This window comes from Pipistrellus hanaki (genome assembly GCF_964339955.1).
Source record: "Pipistrellus hanaki genome assembly, chromosome: 1".
Classification (NCBI taxonomy): Eukaryota; Metazoa; Chordata; class Mammalia; order Chiroptera; family Vespertilionidae; genus Pipistrellus; species Pipistrellus hanaki.
The window spans coordinates 123,659,030-123,675,765 of record NC_140503.1 but is presented as its reverse complement, the minus strand read 5'-3'; the positions used below and the strand labels follow the sequence as shown (position 1 = coordinate 123,675,765).

At 42.9% G+C, this 16,736-nt stretch overlaps 1 protein-coding gene and 1 long non-coding RNA gene across 3 annotated transcripts in view; both read left to right on the top strand.

Moving 5' to 3' along the window:
• Positions 1-16,736, top strand: part of LOC311614400 — a 249,526-nt gene that overhangs the window by 48,421 nt on the left and 184,369 nt on the right. The window lies entirely within an intron of this gene.
• PIP4K2A (phosphatidylinositol-5-phosphate 4-kinase type 2 alpha) overlaps positions 1-16,736 on the top strand; it is a 160,351-nt gene that overhangs the window by 1,397 nt on the left and 142,218 nt on the right. The gene's annotated exons all lie outside the window — the stretch shown is intronic.

Sequence of the window (16,736 nt, the reverse complement as noted above, 5' to 3'; positions counted from 1 at the left end):
TTGAGGGTTTGAAATAGCCTCCTGCTGATCTCAATAGCGAGGGACTCCTGCAGTGTTAATCTCCTTAGGATCAGGAAACACGAGAGGAGCTGTTGGCTGAGCCATGAAAGTTTAAGTGAGCCTGTGAATTTTGACCGTGACCTTACCCTTTGCGGTCAGTCAGCATCTGGGCGAAGTGTAAGCTTGCTTTCCTTACGTCTGATTCCGATGTATGTCTGCGTGCCCTTCTCAGCGTAATGGAAATGACAGGAAACCGTGTTGATTTTTAAGACAAAATTCTGAATTTAATGAAGTTGTTTAAAATGGCTCAAAAGCATTGTATTTGTACTTTTCTTTTCCACGCTGGGGAAAAGTTGAAGCAGCATCAGATCGGCTGTGTTTGCATGGAGTGACTGTTTTTAAGAAGGCTGAGAAATGATTACTTCTATCAGCCTAATGCCTGGTCCATTGAAGTTCATTTTAACTTCCGGAGAACTTTTTATTTTTTTTTAAGCAATTAGAAATGTTAAGCTTTCACAACAGCATACATTTTAAGTTTTATCACAGTAAATAAAATGAAATGTTTCCTATGTCTGCAACTTAAGAGTTAGGTTTAATTCTGTTAATAATTTTTTAAATTATTTGTTAGTTTCTTTAAAAAATATAATGTTAGTTCCATATTTAGGGGTGATTTTATCTTCTGCGGAGAAGATACTTTGTTTAGGAGAGTGCTATGTCTGAGGGTTTAATCTAGTAAATTAGTGTCAACAATGTGCTGTTAAAACAGAGTGTGACCTCTGGGAATTAGTCTGAATTCCAGCTTACTTTAGAAAATCTTAAATTGTGCATGTTTTACTGTAACCACTTATGTTGCTACTTTATATTTATGAATTGCTACATTTGTTTTAGTTTTTTGCTATTTGGAAATACTTTGAAACTACTTAAGGCTTATAAAAGTATGACTTGCAGATAGTGCATTTTGTGTTATTTAATTACTTTTTGCTTTCAAGAAAAGTTAGCAGTTCTAAAATTAGTCATCCAGAGAGTCAAGTTTCCATAGCATGTAATGCAACCATGTTATTCATTCAGCAAATGCATATTAGGAACAAAAAAACACCAATCTCCCTGCAAAGATTGCTAAAAAAGCCACTCATACACTCATATTTTTGTCCAAGTATTTTTGAGGCCATTCAGCTGACATAAGAAAAGTTTATTTCACAGCCTTCTTTTTCAAAACATCTATTTTCTTTGTTGTCTTTGAACAAAAAGAAATGAAGTGTATATAATAATGAAATCTAAGCATTTAGATGCCATGTCTTTCTGGTGGATTTTCGTTTAAGCAACAGAGTTTAATGTTAGGTAAATATTTTTATATGACCTTGTGTGTGCCCAAGTCCATGATATAATATGAGAATAAATAGGTCAGGATTATTAAGGAGCAAGCACAATGTTGTATCTGAATGGGATATTTGAGAAAGCACAGCTGAGAAGGAACAGACCATTCAAATCCAGAGTCTTTTCCTACATTTCTCATGTGATCAGATTAGTAGAAAAGGGTTGCCAGCAATAGAGCAATTTTATGCTTTTAAAATTCATTTGGACTTGTCATAAGGACATTTAGAAATAGCCATACTTTTGGAGTCGTAAAGGGGAATTGTATATGTATTTTATCACGTGTGCATCTTCTCAGGAGTTGAGAACTTCCGCATACTATGGGAATTGCTCATTGGGTCTGTGTACTACTTCTCTAATTCTGTTGACCTTAGGAATGTTGACTAATTTTTGCATCAATGTTTGCATCTGTGAAGTAAGGTGATTGAAGTGGGTGATTTCCAAGTTTTTTTCCAACTTCAAAATTCAACTATTTTTTAGCGTCTACTAGGATTAAAGCATTATATATTAGGATGCACAGACTAGGGATAATAATGATATACGATACAAGAGTCATTGCTCTTAGAACATTGCAACAGCATTCAGGAAATTTTCAAGGCCATGACTAGAGGGAAGGAAATCGGTAGTGACTGGGAGAGATGTGTGAACTAAGAGCTTGTTGGATTGACTGTAGTTGGACTACATTGCAGTCTATTAAGTCAAAGTCTGCTTGATTGAAATGTAAAAAATTTGCAACCAAGGTAGGAATTTTCAAATCCATTGAGGCTATAATTCTCAATCAGAATAATACTGACTTTGTGTGGTTAATTTGATATGTTACTGCTTTCCAATTTAAAATACCCATCAGTGAATGGATCACTGCCAATTTTTAAGTATTTTAAGCAGAGAATATAATTGAATACATTAAGGAAAAGACAATTTAAGAAGGCAATTTTGTCTTATTATATTTGGAATTAAACTAAAAAGGATCAGACAGCTTCTTAAAATTATATTTTAATAGTGTGTGGAGCATGAAGACCGATCTGAGCTAAGACTTGTTTTAAACATATTCTAAAGGATATTTATGCAGAGTGAAATGTGAGCCTTTTAGAAATTATATTTAAAAACCTATTTAAATATCTAGGGGAAGACATTATCGGTATAGAAAAATTTTGAAGGGTATAAAACTTGTTTAAAACAAATGTAGTATTTAGAAGTAGCCGTTATTAATATTAGAGTCTTTTGGCTGCAAGCCATAGGAACACAAATGAATTTAGGCAAAAATTTAAGCTACTCTGGAGTTTTGGAGGCCTATCTGGGGAAATGAGGATTAGTAATCAAACCAGGAGAAGGACAGGAATGCTGCTGAGCCTCCAGATCCATGGGAACCAGTGCTTGAGTGCTGTTGGGACATTTCTGTCCTTAGAAATGGGGGGAGAGAGAGGGAGAACATCAAGTTTTGTTTTCCACTTGTTTATGCATTCATTAGTTGACTCTTGTATGTGCCTGCATGCCTGGCTGGGGATCGAACCGATAACCTTGGCTTGTCGCCTGGATGCTCTAACCAACTGAGCTACCCAGCCAGGGCTTTCTGTCCTTTTGGCTTAATTCTTTCTCACATCTGACAGGGCAGGGAACTGATGGTTCCTGAATTACATTTGGTACTTTCTGCCCCCAAAGGGGACTTTCTGTCTCTGGTTCTGTTATAAAAATCCCATGGGAGGATTTCGCTTGGGTTGACTTGGGTCATTCTCAGCCACCCCCTGGGACTGCGCAGTGGTGAAAAGGTGGCAGCTTCTGCCTGGTGGAGTTGGGGCAAGAACAGTTCCCCAGAGAAGGGAGAGGCCTGGACAGGCGTATCAGGCAGGAGTATGTCCTCATGACAGAGTGGGTGGTTTATCTTGGTGCTGCGTGCCACATTCTGTGTGTTTTGGTGAGTATGTGGTTTTTGGGGTAAAATATTCATAGCTTTCGTTATATTCTCAATGAATCTGGGACTTGAAATAGGTACGTAACTGATTTGGAGAAATAGTGATGTCTTTTAGGTTTGTGGGCTTATATTTGAGCAGTGGAAAAGGCAAAAGAAAACCAGATTTTTAAAATGAAATATATGCCTATGAAATTAACGGAATAGAACACAATAAGGCGATTAAAATAATAACTAGCTGGACTGTGGATGAAACTCTTTGAATAAATGGGACCCAACCAATCATTCACTCAAGAACAATCTCATACTATTTTCTTTCCCCTTTTAGAGGAGAAGAATGACAAGCAGGCACACACCAAGTTTATCGTCAGGGAAATAGTTTCAGAATCCCTAAAATATGGGGTAATAGCTGAGAACAAAATCCATTTCTTCTCAAATACCTTAGCGTGAACCTGAGTATTTAGAATGATGCACATGGCGGGACAATGATTTCTCTCTACCGCAGGATTGTCTGCTATGCCTTTCGGAAGATTCTCTGCAAGAATTGTAATAAATAAACAAAATCTACCTTAAGTTGATTAAAGTGCAGTCAACCAGAGTAATTAGTTCTGCCAACATACCCTTGGAAATGTAAATTTTGGAACTGAAGGGAATTGGTGTAGTTTGACAAAGTGGTGTGTGGTCAGACAGATTAGGTTCAAATCCTGCCCTCGGGGCACTTTGAGCCGGTAGATGGTTTCTCCATTTGAGCCCCAGTGTGCTCCTTCTGAACATGGAGATGATCCTGGTTGCCTCACAGGATTATTTTCAGGGTCAAGTAAGATTATATATTTAAACCCTGGCACTGGCACAGCCGCTCAGTGGTTGAGCATTGACCTATGAACTAGGAGATCACGGTTTGATTCTTTGTCACAACACATGCTCCAGCTGTGGGCTCGATCCCCAGTGTGGGGCATGCAGGAGGCAGCCCGTCAATGATTCACTCTCATCATTGAGGTTTCTGTCTCTCTCTTCTTCTCCTTGTCTCCCTGAAATCAATAAAATAGAATAGAATAAAATAAAATAAAATAAAATGTGGCCCGTAATGAGCACATTTTGAGGATTCAGCAATTGACACCTAGAAATTATCAATTTCAGATGCAGCTAGGCTGGTAGCATATTATTAGTCACTAGACACGTGTTTCTCAAAATATAACGTGTGCTTTCATCCCTTGGGGACACTTAAGAAATGCAGAGTCTGACTCAGGTCTGGGATAAGCCCTGTTTTTAGTGATATTTATCATGTTCTTAGGTGATATTGATACTGCTGGTCCACAGGCCATACTTGAAGTAGAAGACAAAAGAAATCATCTATACTAATTTATACTAATAAAATGGTAATATGCTAATTAGACCGGGAGACCTTCTGGACATCCTTCTGGTCAAAACCGTAGTGGCAGGGTCAAGGCAGAGGTAGTTAGGGGCAATCAGGCCAGGAAGGGAGGGCAGTTAAGGGTGATTAGGCTGGCAGGGGGTCCAGTTGGGATGAACAGGCTGGCGGGAGGGGGGGGCATTTGGGGGTGAGCAGGCTGGCAGGCAGAATGATTAGGGGCAATCAGGCAGGCAGGCAGGTGAGTGGTTAGGAGCCAGCAGTCCCGGGGTGTGAGAGAGATGTCCAACTGCCAGTAGTTGGACATCCTCTGAGGGGTCCCAGATTGGAGAAGGTGCAGGCCAGGCTGAGGGACACTCTCATGAATTTCATGCACTGGGCCACTAGTGTTAAAATAAGGAGAAATATTCAAGCTTTGTCCTTTGATTGCATGTGATGAAGCCTTGGAACAAAGGTGTCCCCATATTAGAGTTACAAAAGTTAGGAGAAGAAATTGTGTGTTGAAAAAGGATAAAACATTTTTTCTTTTAACTTAAGAAATGTTGAATTGCAGGTGATGTCGAGTGGATATTGTAGTGACAGTGTCCCCCCGTGGGGTGTTGGAAGGCGGCGTTGGAGCTCAGGAATGAGGGTGGGGTGGGGATGCCGGTTGAGAATTGTCCAAGGAGGTGAGTGGGTCTCAGGGAGAAGCCGGAGCCCTGGGACTCTTGCTTTGAGGGAAGGATTGAGGAAGAAGAAACAGAACCCAAGAGGAAACTCGGCAGGAAGGCCAGCAGAATTGCATGCTAGAGATCATGTTGTCATTTTGAGATAGTGGTTCAGTGTGTGGGGAGGAATGGGGGTGAGGGGAAGGATAAGTGAAAGATGCTATTTTATTTAGGAATACCTAGATATTTTCCTTCACTCCATTTCTTCATTTCCATTGTCACCTCTACCAATCCTAACCAGATTTATTTCCCTCTTTCTGTTAAAAATACCTTCTAGCCTATTTCCCTGTTTTTCCCCCACATTTCCTCCCCCCCCCCCCCCCACCATGGACCCATGTGACAGTCTGGTGAAGGCTATGGACCCCTTCTTAAATAATGCTTTTGAATGAATAAATGAAATAGTACAGAGGACATGTGCTCTCAAGTTCACAGATCTCCTGAGCTCCGTCCATGGCCCAGTGAGGAATAAGGAGGGTGTTAGGGGTAGGAAATGGGGGAGAGCACACAGAAGCCGGGAAGGGTCCTCCTAGTAGGAAGGTAACACAGTCTGAACTAATTGCCTGCTGAGACCGCAGTGCTAGTGGGCAGGTGGTGTGATTCAAACTTATACCCCTAACCATTGAGCTGTGCTGCCTGGGCATGCCTGTGATTATTCATTTCTTTGAGATCTTTCCTTTCCTTAGTCTTAAAATCTTTGACAGACAGGGTGCAGTGGTCCCCCCATCTCCACAAGAGATACATTTCACAACCCCCAGTGGATGCCTGAAGCCACGGATAGTACCAAGTTCCAAAAGTACTATTTAATTTTTTAAAATTAATTTCTTTATTGATTAAGGTATCACATATTTGTCCTCAACCCCCCATTCTAATCCCCCACCTCCCCTCATGCCCTCACCCCCCTATTGTCCTTGACCACTGCTTAGGCTCATATGTGTGCACACAAATCCTTTGGTTGATCTCTCCCTTTTATCCCCACCCTCCCTTTGAGGTCCAACAGTCTGACCCATGGCTCCTTATCTCTGGGTCTGTTCTTGTTCATCAGTCTATGTTGTTCACCATTTCCCCTAGATGAGTGAGATCATGTCCTACTCGAAATATGCTTATAAGAATAAAAAATGAGACAAGCAATGCTGAAAGGCATATGAGTACTATTTAATTTATAAATCAGTCAGACTAAGAGATTAACCACAGTAACTAATAATAAAATAGAACAATTATAACAATATGCTGTGATAAAAGTTACATGAATGCAGTTCCTTCTCCCTTTGACCCTGTCTCTGTCTCTGTCTCTCTTTCTCTCCTGACCTGATAACTGAGGTGGGTATGGAGTGACTAACTGGGTAGTGGTTATGCTAGTCAAAGGGATGATTCACATCCTGGGTGAGAGTGAGCAGAAGACGAGAGACTATCACATTACTGAGAAGAGTGCAATCTGGAACCTACACATTCTTCATTTCTGGGCCGCTGTTGGCCACAGGTGCTGAAACGGGGGAAAGCAGATCCATGGCTCAGGACTGACTACTCTGTTAGCTATTAACATGGAGGAAAACTATTTGAAAACACTGTTTTTCCTTTACAAAAGTCATTGCTTATGTTCAGAGCATGTCGGAAGAGTGTGTGTGTGTGTGTGTGTGTGTGTGTGTGATATATTCATGAAAGGAGTTGTAGGGAGTTTTAAAACAGTAACCTACCTAAAGATAAGGCTTTACATTCAAAATAAGTCTTTGTAGCCACACTGGCCACATGTTACTCTTTTTTTTTTTTTTTTAATAAAAGGAGCTAATAATAGTACCTATTATGGAGGGTTGATATGTGGATTAAATAAGTTAATACTTGTGAAATATTGAAAGAGTTGCTGGCATATGCTAAGTTCTTAGTAAATGTTAGCTGTTATTATTATTTAAAAAATATTTTAGATGGTAAAACATGTTAAATTAATTGTTACCTTAAGCAGGTTCATGTATGTCAGGTCACCATTGCACGTGGCATTCTTGTGCATCTTTGAGTCAGACTAATCATTTTAGAATGATCTTGGTGCCCTTGCTTCAGTTTCTGCATCTGTTTCGTTAAAATGTCCTTTCTTATATGGCCCAGGGCCCACAGGGGCGGCAGTAAGCAGGCTGAGTGGAGAGTGGGGGGTCTGCAGGGCTGTTCACCCAGAGTGTGACTCAGGACAGCGGCACGCTGTTACCGGGGGCCGATTAGGAACGCAGGATTGGGGACCCTGCACGCATCCTGGAGCGGGATGTCCACTGTAACAAGACAGGCAATTTGCAAACATGCTCCAGTTTTGAGAAGCCCTGGCTAGTTAGGTAAATCTTTGGTTTCAAACCTTGGGGCCCCTTGGAGGTGCCTCAGGCGGTGGGTAGGGGGCTGAGCTGGTGGGGGAATTGAGTCTCTACCTCAGCTTCATCCAGAGCAGCTCCTTTTGCCCTCCTCCCCTCCACCTCCTACTCTTCCTACTCCTTCTCCGCCTTCCCCTCCTTCTCTTCCTCTAACCCCCCTTTTCTTCCCCTTTTCCCTTCCCCTTCCCCTCCTCCCAACCCCCTCCTCCTCCTCCTCCTCCCCCCTTTTCCTACCCCGTCTTCCCGCTTCCTTTTCTCAGTGAATACACACTGTTTTACATCCGGGGAAATAATGTATGGGGGCAAAGCGTTCCTGCAGCCAAGAAGACCGAAAACCACGGAGGTGAAGTATGGGAAATGCTAGAAGATGGTTGAGAAGGTATTTTGAGGCCAGGTTTGCAAGGGCCCCATAACAGATGTTTGCCAGAGAAAAATGTAAAAACAGTTTTGACAAGGGCCACTTCAACATTTACCATAACCCTCAGGGTTCCTCAGCCGTGAAATCGTTGTTATTCCCACCTGGCATGTTCTGTGCTCACTGAAGCTCTTTCTTATCCCCCCCCCCCCCCCCCCCATCCCCACCAACTTCCATCAGCGTTCTGTGTCTCCGCCCTCCCACAGCCGGTGATCCTTAGGAAACACTGACCAGAGCGGCCACCGCTTCCCTTCCCCTACCTCCCAGCCTGCTGACTGTGGGCAGCCGATCCCTCAGCCTGCAGGCAGGCGGGAGGGCTCCACTGTGGTTTGGGAGCTTCTAGACACGCATGGCTATTTAAATCTCACTTAATTAAAATTAAATCTTAGGAGTCAGTCTCGTATCAAGTGCTCAGCAGGGTAATGAGGGTGACGGCTGCGGTGTCAGAGGTGCGGAGAGACTCTCCATCCTGGCAGCGCTCGGTGGACGGCACTTGCCGCTCCGGGGCCTCCCATCTCGGGAACTAAACGAACGGCCACGGCAACAGAAACGTGCCTTGGATGTCACTTCTCTCTCTGCAGCCTTGTCCGTTCTGGTTCTGTGTTCCTTCTTGTAGCAAGCATTGAGAAGTCTTGTCCAGAGCTGTCACCGCTTGTGTCTGTAGTCGCTGTCCCCCTTCCCCGGACACTCTGTATCATCGCCATCCGGGCCCTCATCCTCACTGCTCACTGCCAGGAAGCTGCTCTTGTCAGTACCACCAGCTACGGTGGTGGTCATGTTTTTAAGGCCAGGAGTGGTGCTCTATTGTCTTGTTTTCCTTCTGCCTCACCAGCCATCTGTCTTACATGCCTTATCAGGTTTCTCCTCCTCCTCCTCCTCCTCCTCCTCCTCCTCCTCCTCCTCCTCCTCCTCCTCCTCTCTTCTTCTTCTTCATGTTTTTATTGACTTCAGAGGGGAAGAGAGAGGGAGAGGGAGAGAGAGAGATAGAAACATCACCGATGAAAGAGAATCACCGATCGGCTGCCTCCCCCACACCCCACTCTGGGGACCGAGCCCGCAACCTAGGCATGTGCCCTTGACTGGAATCGAACCCGAGTCTCCTCAGTCCATAGGCCGACACACTAACCACTGAGCAAAACCAGCCAGGGCAGGTTTCTCTTCCTTATACAATTCAAAATGTTGGAATGCCCAGGGATTCTGGCCAGGGTCTTCTATAATGTATACATTCTATCTGCCTGGTCTTATTTTCATTTAGTCTCATGGCATTACGCTGATGATTGAGACATTTTTGTCTTCAACTCTGACTTCCCTGACAGGCCCCACAGTCAGTTTCTCACCATGTATCTTCGCTTGAATACCTAGTAGGCATCCCAAATGTGTGTCCCAAATCGGACTCTCAGTTTCCTCCCCCTCCTACCCCCACTCCTGTCCTGCCCTAAACCAGTTTCTTCCCCATTTCCAGCAAACCGCCAGGAACCTGGGGACCAACCTTGATTCCTCCCTTTTCGTCAGCACTTTTATTTTTGAGCTCCCAGTTTTCATACTCCTCTCACTTAAAGTCTCTTTCTCTAGACTCCGCAGCCGTCTGCAGGTCTCCCTGTACGCACCCAGGCCCTGTTTCAATCCCAGTCCTCTACAGCGGTGGCAGAATGATCTTTCTGAAATGGAAATGCCATGTCACTTCAGCGACCCTTCCAGAGGCGACTGTCCCACTGCCAGTAAAACCCGGGCTCCGCCTGTGGTTTGTAAGGTCTCCCTGGGCCTTGCCTCTGTCTCCCTCTTTGCCCTCAGCCCTGACTGTCACTCTCTTCGTGACTTCTTCTTTTTCCGTTCCTCAAACAGGCCGCACTCGGAGCAGCCACAGAGCTTCTGCCTTTGCGTTCCCCTCCGTCTGCAGTGGCTGGCCACTGCGTGTCGTTTCAGTCTCTCCGCTAACAGGGTTGCCTTCCATGGCCTTTCTGACCTCCTCACCTAAACGAGTCCCTTCGCTGTCATATTATCCTTTTACTTTCTCCGTGACACTTCATACTTGGAAACTGAGTTGTTGGCGTGTTTGTTGTTGATCTCCCCAGCGAGGGTGTTTCGTTCCACAGCAGCTGAGGCTGTCTCGTTTGCTGCCCACTCCTTGCACTTAGCACAGCACACACATGCGGGAGGCGCCCAGTCAGGGCTGCAGGAGCCAGCGGAGCCGGGGCTCTGGGAACTGCAGGCCGTGAGTGCTCAGCCGCTGGGCCCGGAGCCCTCCCGTCGTCACCGTGTGAAACTCGTTTTTGCTAAGAGCGAGCTGAGAACCTGAGAGCGGTTTGCCGAGCAGTTTGTGCAATGCATTAGGGTGCTGCACGCTGGAGATAAGAGGTGTGGGGTAACCGTGAGCTGACATCAGAGAGAGAGAGAGAGCTATGTTTACAGCAACGTGCAAGACCTTTGCCTTGTGAGAGTGTAGCGGAGAGGGGGTCAGAGAGGAAACGGCTTGTCATAGTCACCAAGTAAATCATGGGAAGACTACGGACACGCTTCTGAAGTCAGAGACGCTACATGGAAGGGGAGAGAGTGCTGCAGTGGCTTCAGTTCCGCTCTACACATTCTAGCACTCAGACGTTCAGTTTCAGACGTGTTAAACGTTGTAGGAACAGCGATGACTCCGGTATCTCAGACCTTTTCACCGTGTTATGTTTTTTGCCCGGTTCTTAAGTGGGGCCTCGCTTTCTATACGGACTTGGTGATTTCTGGCTGAGAGCTGCTCATGTCCCTTGGACAGTTATTTGGGGAAGGTTTTTTGAGTCTGCATGTGAAAGCGTGTTTCTCTCGAGGACTGTTTGTGGCCAGGTGGCCGGGGCTGCTGGAGACCAAGGCCTTTTAAAACTGAACTCGCAGCTTGAGACTCTCTCAAACCTCCTGGTAATACAAATGCGAGCAGCAGTTTCCTGGGGGGTGGGACGGCTTGTTTTTGGGCGGCCCTGACCCTGAACGTGTGGCCGTCCTGGGTCCTGCCGGATGCGGAGAGGGTTTCCTGTGGCGTTTCCAGGGAGCCGGCCCATCTTCCCTCCGGCGCCGTGGTGCCTTCCCTCTTGCATTCTTATGGTTGTGTGTGTTACCCTTCTTTCGCAGCTATTCCTATTGAAATGACTTCTGCTTGCTGTATTTCCTGGAGGCTCGGTTATTTAGGATCAGAATCATGCCTGCAAGCTGCCACATCCGGACACGCAGAGCTTACGCCCTTACTTGTCGTTGTGACAAACGTGCGCTGGCTTTGTTGGTCTCCCCCAACTCTGAGAAAGGTATTCTGTGTCAGTCAGCCCAAGAATGACCTCGGTAACACGCCACACCGCACAGCCTGCGCCACGGTGCCGGTAGGAGGGGGGGGCTGGGGACTGGAGTCAGTATTGCCACCTGCACACGATGGCCAGAAACCTGTACCCCTTTTGTCACTTGCCTGCACAGAGGAAGCTCGTTGTAAGGGCATGCACAGGGGTGCCCTCTGCACTAGCAGCCACGCTGCTTTGCTCTGCACCCAGAAGTTCTCCTGTCACATTCCTAAACGTTGGCATCCTTAAAGGAAGCTTTCAGGTGGTGTGTACGTTGGATAAGAGGGAAAAACATCGTGGTTTATAAAGTCCCCTTACAAATTTGAATCTGCTCTAGAAATTGCATGATTATGTTGTCTTTTTCTGCTACATGCATGCTTCTGTAAGGCAAATTAGTTTACGCAAGATTGGTAAACAGGGACTGATGATGTATGGCAGCGCTTTTCAACCGCTGTTCCGCGGCACACTAGTGTGCCGCGAGATGTTGCCTGGTGTGCCGTAGGTGCAGACAAGACAAGAATTTTATAATTTTTCACTATTTTGTTTACTTAATATTTCATAATAAAGTAATTATAAAATACTTTCTTTGTGTTTATTTGATTCCTATTCAAGAGAATTACTTTATATATAGTCAATATAGGCACAGAGTTAAATTTTTTAACATTTTCTAATGGTGGTGTGCCTCGTGATTTTTTTCATGAAACAAGTGTGCCTTTGCCCAAAAAAGGTTGAAAAACACTGATGTATGGTGTGGAAATTGGTCCAGGCACATTTTCCTTGAGCATGTCGCCGAACCAGTAGCAGCAGCCGGATGTGCCAGGACAGGGCACACACGGCCAGAGGCAGCACACCAGGTCTGACAGCAGGTCGGGACCTTGCTCACTCACCGTGGCTCTTCCTCTGGACTCAGGGGCCAGGTGCTTGGTCTTGGGAGTACCAGTCTCACGGCCTCTCCCATCTTTGTGTGTTTTGTCTAGTCTGCATAACTTGGGAGCTCAGTCATGTCTTACAGTCATTCCTTTCCATTGAGTGATCTCCGCAATGTATGGTTCAAGATAAAGTTCATTTTGTATTTACTAGGAATTACATAATTTTGAAGACTGAAATATGTATTTTTAGTATTTTTTAAGTGTTGTTCCATAGGTTCTGAGTAGTCTGCTTAAAATCTGTTTTTAGTATGTATTCAGAACTTAGTTTACATACAGTATTACAAATAGAAACACTTGTATTCCCAGTAACTATATGGAATTCCCCAACTGCCGCCCAAAAACACACAGTCATTGCTATTGCTGTGTTTCCAGGGGTAACCAGGTATAAAAGTGATAGAAGCCTTACTAACTGAGACATCCATACTTTTAAAAATTTGAAGACACTGATCTCCTGGTAAACAAGCAGAAACTTAATTTCCTTGTGGGCCTCTTGAATTTCTTTAGTGACCCTCCTGCCACCTGCCCGCGCTGCCCGCCGCTCTCACACTCTCAGGTGTCTGCTTTGCTCATGTATCTTTCACAAGTTGGTCCAGACTTCTTAAGTTTCCAGGCTCCCAAATTACCTGTCTCACTGCGCTACTAATCAGCTTTATCTTTTCGAAAATTTGTCCTCGCTTCCTTCTCTGCCCCGAAACCTGAGAAAAATCCTTCTTTTCAATTGACCCCTCCTTCATAGAACTCAACTTGGAATATGTTTCCCCATAGAAACCGGCCAACTTACAAATGAACATTTGGAACACAACCTATTCATAAATTAGATTCTGCTTGCACATAGGTGAAAAGTTCAAATGCTTTGGCATGGAAAGATCGTCCAGAAACAATTATGATAAGCCCATAAAGCACTTTTTTTTTTTTTCCCATATAAGCCCAAGTAGGAGGGTAGGAGCAAAGTTACGAGGTATTTTAATAGTAATTAGTAATAAAGATGAGGAAAAGCTAATGTTTCCCTTTGTCTTACTTTCTTTTTTATCTTGCAGTTTTGACATCAGATATAAATTTAAAACATGACAATCAAGATTTGACCCAGTAGATAGCTCATAGTGAATATTTTTATTCTGTGTTATATGAAACTTCTTATGTTTATTTAGAGGAACTAGAAACATTCATGGTTTCAGTGAAATTTAAATTCTAAGTACAGAGGAGAGATGTGTATACGTACTAGTATATATTTTTATGTGTGAGTGTGTGTGTGTGCATAGTAAATTTCCTGTATGAAAAAACTTGGAAAATAGTGACAAATATAGTGAAAAATTACCATAATCATTCTATTCAGGAATAATATATATTAATATTTTGGTGTGTATCTTGCCAATATCTTTTTTAAAAAGTCTTTCTGAGATGATAATACCTATACTTTCCTTATATCTGTATATTTCCCCATATCCTGTATTCTTCATAATGATAATTTTTAAGTACTGTGCAGTAGTCTAAGAAAGTTTTAATAACCTCTATAAGGTTCCAGGTTTTTGCTACTGTAAATAATGCTGCTAGCAACATCCCTTTGTATAATTTTTAATTTATTTTTTATTTGGGGAATGACTTGGTCCAAGGGTACAAATATGTTAAGGCTCTTGGTACATGTCGCCGGGTTGATTGCTAATCAAGAATGAGCAGTTGGTTGTACAGTCTCACCACTTCTCATTTGACTTGACCTATGGCTCATGAGATGAAACAGTTCAGAAAATGTAAGGTGACATCCACCGGCGTCACAGGCCGAGCGCCTCACCCGCTGTCGTTCTGGGGTGGGCTCGGAGCCCGATTCTGCGAGCTGTCCACTCCGCTCCGCACCGTCTGCTGCGAACATGCCAGTCCTCTGTGCTGGCGTCACAGACAGACTGCCGCCTGGCCGGGCCAGGCAGGGAGGTTGCAGCCAGGTAGGGGAGGAGGTACCTGTGACTGCCTGGCTCCTTTCTGTTTGGATAACTGGTATTCAAAAAGGAGAAAGCAATGCAATGGCACTTTCACCAGAAGTGAATGAGTATGTTGCGGATTTTCATAATATAACAAAAATCCCCTATTTTAATATTAAACTTTTTAATATATATATGTGTTAGAAATGAACATTTTTCTTTTGCTGAAGAAAAGCTCCTAGCACATTGAAGACACCTGAGAGGACAGAGGCAGAGCTCTCTCGGGAAGAAAGGAAAGGCCGAGCTCGGGAAGCGGAGCCGGCCAGACACAGTGGTTTCCCACACGGCTGTTTATTGTGACAGAGGGAACTGCAGTTGCCAGTTTTCAGGAGACCTAAAGTACTGTTTCAGATGGATGCAGGTTTTAAATTGGCCCCTGGATAGTACATTTCTTTAAAAATTGGACCTTAATTGATTTTTATTTTTTTAAAGCTTGAATTAAGTAGAAAATTAAGGGCTTTTAAAAATTAAAGATGCTATTATATATTTAACTTGGATGATTACCTAATAGAGAATTATTTATACCCTATTATTATCTTTAAGTATCAAATATTTGACACAGAAAGCAGAAAATATTCTATCTTGTTGATGAGCTCTCTTTAATTCATGTTTTATAAGACACAGACCATTCTGAACAGGCTTTGGGAAGTTAGTGAAAACATAGTCAGTATGATTTTTTTTAGCATTATTAAAATGTGTGCAGTTTTGCCGAAACTGGTTTGGCTCAGTGCATAGAGTGTCGGCCTGCGGACTGAGGGGTCCCGGGTTTGATTCCGGTCAAGGGCATGTACCTTGGTTGCAGGCACATCCTCAGTGGGGGGTGTGCAAGAGGCAGCTGATCGATGATTCTCTCTCATTGATGTTTCTAGCTCTCTGTCCCTCTTCCTCTCTGTAAAAAAAAAAAATCAATAAAATATATTTAAAAAAATATGTGCAGTTGCAGGTTTTTATTCATTTCTAAATTGGAATTTTTAGAATTATGAATATAAATATTTATGCTCTTTTCTGTTTTTAAGAAAGTAAATCGTTTCCTTAGGTGAAAAATTTATGTAAGAGTTCAAAAAAGCTCCAGGATAGAGTAGTATTTTGAATGGAATTAATTGTTTTTCACTTAACCAGAGAGGCCAAATACTATTTCAGCACTGATTTAATTCCACTTCTGGACTTCCAAAACAAGAGGCTATTTAAGAATTCATGTCAGTTTGGGTATTTATAAGAAGAAAAGACTGTTCTGATGGTTGTGGAGTAGACCTAAACACTGAGGTAAGCCATCATGATTTATCAATACTTACATCTGTTGGATACACCAGCTGAAGACAGTCTTTTATCCTGTGTTTCACTAAGAAACAAAAACCTACATACAGATCTTTTATAATTGGAAATAACACAAATATCCGTTAGCGTGATATTTGGATTAAATAAAATTTGGTATATTTGTATAATATTAAAGTACTTTGTGGCCATGAAGCATGTTTATGCAGTTGGTGTTCTGTGGAGAAGCGACTGTGGGATGTAGCTGTGTGTTTTTAAAATAGTACATGTCTTTCTGAGGGTTATAGATGATTTTTTTTTATTTTCTATTTATATCTTTTTATAGTTTTTTTTTTTTTTTTTTTTTTTTTAATATTGAGCATGCAGTGTACTTCTGTAACTAGGAAAACGAGGCATGTTCTTATGTATGATGGTTGGGAAGAAATCTTTCACATGTTGAACTGATGAAGCACAAATAACTTAAAATATCTGCTTGTAAACTAGATATAGTTGCTAAATATAAGGAATTATTTTTTTGGGGGGGAGGGGTAGCCATCCAGGAAATCCTTTGATTTAAAAACATTATTGAGCCAAAAATGGTTTGGCTCAGTGGATGGAGTGTCAGTCTGGGGACTGAAAGGTCTCGGGTTTGATTCCAGTCAGGGGCATGTACACTGGTTGTGGGCACATCCCCAGTAGGGGGTGTACAAGAGGCAGCTGATAGATGTTTCTCATCGATGTTTCTGGCTCTCTATCCCTCTCCCTTCCTCTTTGTGGAAAATCAATAAAATATATTAAAAAAAATAAAATACATTATTGATTGTATTGGAAGCAGTGATTCAATAAAAAATGATTATAAAAGCTGTTACTTTTTGTAGGCTTGGGGAAAATACAAAGATAAACTGCACTGATTTACCTATAGGTATCTAAGTTTTTATTGAGCATGTGCCCTCTAAACATGAATTTCAATTTAAATATATCATGCATGTACTATGTGTAGATGAATTTATATCATTTAAAAAAATCTTGCTGAACACTTGGGGATAAAGCACTTTGAAAGTCTGGTCCTTGTCCTAGCCAGGTTGGCTCAGTGGATAGAGCATCAGCTTGAGGACCAGACAGTCCTAGGTTCAATTCCAGTCAAGGACATGTACCTCGGTTGCCTGTT